Raw genomic sequence first — 3,179 nt, 5'->3', positions numbered from 1 at the left:
TCAATTATATCGAATCTTGAATTCAAAATAAAATTTTTAAATATCATTGCTACATAAAATCATATTCTTTTTTGTGTTTATTGGAAGAAATAAATTTCAAGAATAAGAACTTTGAATATTTTCACTATGATGTCTTCACCACCAACACCTCTGTTCCAATGGATTAAAAAAAGGAAAGAAAAAACTATACTGGATTAAATCTACATACCTTTGAAAAAGTTAATTAAAAATTTCAAATGGAATCAATTGCGATGTTTTTACTGGAATTCGAATTGTCTCCCCATAGAGCGTGAGTCAACACATCATCCCATGTATTTGCAACATCTACCCTTAACAAATATGGGAGATCTTCCAAATGCACGCCGGGGATGTGTCTGTGGGGAGACTGGATCTGCTCCTACCACCTGGCGCCTTACAAGCACATTCTATCATGCATTGGAAACAATTATTTGGTTGGACATAATAGAAATCCCATTCCCATTTATGTCTAAACCAAAGATTATAGAAATAGGCCATTCCAATTCTAAATTCAACTGCCAATCAAATGGATCCTAAGAAAAAGAACTCCACATATGTCCCCGTGGGTGCACTGGACGCATGAACCTGCGAATGAGAAAGTGACACGTCGACCAGGCCAACATTAACATCCGTTTGAGTGTTAACGTGGTCTGATCGGCTAAATTAGACGGTTCACGCGGAAACGAACCGGTCTGAGACAAAAGGGTCTCTTTCTTCCATTCTGTTTCCCTGAGAGCTCCTTCCACCGAAGCCTACCCATACACCAAACCCTTCCTCCATCAGCGGCGATAGAGCTCTCGCGGTTCATTGACGGCAACAAAAAGACCTCCGGCGGTGGCGTATTCTTCTTCTCCTCTTCTCTTCTTCTACTCTCCATACAGGTAACTCCAGTGGTAGGGCAAGCGATCATTCTTCTTCTTCTCCTCTTCTTCTCGTTGTTGGATTCTGACCACTGTGTTTGTGAGATCTGCAATCAGGGATTTAGAGAGACTAGAACCTTCAGATGCACTTGCACCGGCAGAAGGTGCCGTGGAAGCTACTCAAGAGGGAGACACTAGAGGTTCGAAAGAGAGTGTTTGTTTGCCCATAACCCAACTGCTTGCACCATGATCCTTGCCACGCACTCGGCTCCTTGCCACGCACTCGGAGATCTCGTCAGCATAAAGAAGCATTTCAGAAGAAAGCACAACAATCACAAGCAAGCAGTTGGGCGTGTGGCTGTGCAAAGAAAAAGAAGAAGACCTCTTCTCTGTGTTGCATAAAAGAACAAGAAGAGGAGGTTGTGCCTGAACGGTAAGGTCTCTGGTGTTTCCACTCCCTTGTCAACTGGAAGAAAAGCCGAACAGACTGCCACCGAGAACACTACGCCGTCTGAAACCCAAACTAGCACCTAGTGCTTCTAGTGTTTCGAATGGTAAGGTCTCTGGTGCAGAGGCCGCAAACCTTCTATTCCTCCTCCATTGTCGCCCCGAACTAGCGCCTAGAACTACCTGAATGGCAATGCCTCTGATGCAGAGGCAAACCCTCTATTCCTCCTCCATCATCGCCCATGAAAATGCGATGGCATGGACTTCGGCTTCTTCAGGCCATAATTTCTGGATGGATTTATAAATTAGGGCTTTAGCCTCTTCAGGGCTTCAAAAACCAAAAATCAAATTCCATAGAGAGAAGAATACATCGCCGCCAGAGGTTTCACTGCGGCCGTCGATCAATGGCCGGAACTCTAAGGGAAAAAAAATCGAAAAATTTTGTCTGTGTTCCAAATCGGTTCGTATATACACGAACCGGTTCATTTCCGCGTGAATCATCCGATTGAACCAACCAGACCACGTTGACGCTCAAACGGGCATTAACATTGGCTTGGTCGACGTATCGTTTTCTCATTCGCAGGTTCACGCGTCCAGTGCACCCACGGATGCACAGAACGCGGACTCCCATAACACATATGTAGGAGCATCGCTAGAATAGACTACATTTTGATTTTCCAAATTAGCAAGCCGGTCATTAGTCCTGGATGAGTTGTTTGCATCGCCAAGGCGGCTTATCCTTTTGGAGAAGATAGTCAATTGCCATCTTAGAGTCACCTTCAATCCATGCTATCTTTCGTGCTTTCATTGCTGCCCAACATTCTGCTACGATGATGGAGGAGATGTCAATCCGCCACGCTTTTGCCATTAGAACCTACCCTTTGTGAACTCTTGCTATACAACCCAAGGAACATGAGGCATTCGATTTTAGGGATGCATCAAAGTTTATTTTAATGGTTCCCTCTCTAGGAGGTGCCATTTAACCCTTTTATTTTATTGTTGGGAGCTATTACTTTGCTTTTGTGATTCACATTTATATAGTCCAATAGAACTTTGTTGTTAGGTCCACCATGTTTTCATCTTTATTTTGGTATATCTTAGGACATCTACATTTCCAAATGTACCAAAGTAGGACACATTTTTTTTTTCCAGTAAAGTAGCCATGTTTTGTGAAATTTTTTTCCTCTGCTCTGATCCACCATCTTATTATTGCTTCAGATCCATCCATCGGAACTTGGAGAGTTTTTAACTAAAATGTGATTAGGGTATGTTTAAGTCAAAATTTGAAACCTTAAGCTATTTTGAGTCTTTTAGCTTTTTTTTTGGTTGTGAAAACCATTGAAATTGAATTGGTCACAGGGATGACTACCCACAGGACACTATAGCCATGCACCTGTGCATGATGTGCAACTGTAATGTCATGTGGGTAGCGTTCTTGTGGGTAATAGATCCGTACACATAAACAATTCTGAATTTCCTATCATAATAACCTACCCACAAGACATTACAATCATGCATAACATCTGAGGCCCAGTTTTATATGGCAATCATAGAATAAGAAAAGTCACATGAATATTAAAAAAAGGGTAAATGTCTTAATGCCTTAAACCTATCCTGGGTAATACCTTAAAATCCAAGGTTTAAAAGTATTGTATACAGGTTTTTTATTGACCATTTTTTATTTGTACTTTTCTCAAACTGGCCTTATTTTTTACTGGGGCACAATTTTAATAAACAGGGCACGTCCATTATAAAAAGACAAAAAGAAACCCATAGTCACAAATCTATATCTATATTAGGGAGGCTAAGAATCCTCCTACCTAAATGCTCGTATGGACCTCCTAGATTTTAATT

At 41.5% G+C, this 3,179-nt stretch overlaps 1 long non-coding RNA gene across 1 annotated transcript; it reads left to right on the top strand.

Moving 5' to 3' along the window:
* Positions 1-707: 707 nt before the first annotated feature.
* LOC104600137 (uncharacterized) lies at positions 708-2,500 on the top strand. The gene is made up of 2 exons (XR_735632.3): positions 708-899; positions 996-2,500. It is a non-coding gene; the product is annotated as an uncharacterized LOC104600137 (long non-coding RNA).
* The last annotated feature ends 679 nt before the right edge of the window (positions 2,501-3,179 follow it).

The sequence above is a fragment of the Nelumbo nucifera genome, chromosome 5 (genome assembly GCF_055504915.1).
Source record: "Nelumbo nucifera cultivar China Antique chromosome 5, China Antique-T2T, whole genome shotgun sequence".
Lineage (NCBI taxonomy): Eukaryota > Viridiplantae > Streptophyta > Magnoliopsida > Proteales > Nelumbonaceae > Nelumbo > Nelumbo nucifera.
Note: the sequence above shows the minus strand (reverse complement) of the source record. Positions and strands in the feature narration are given on the sequence as shown.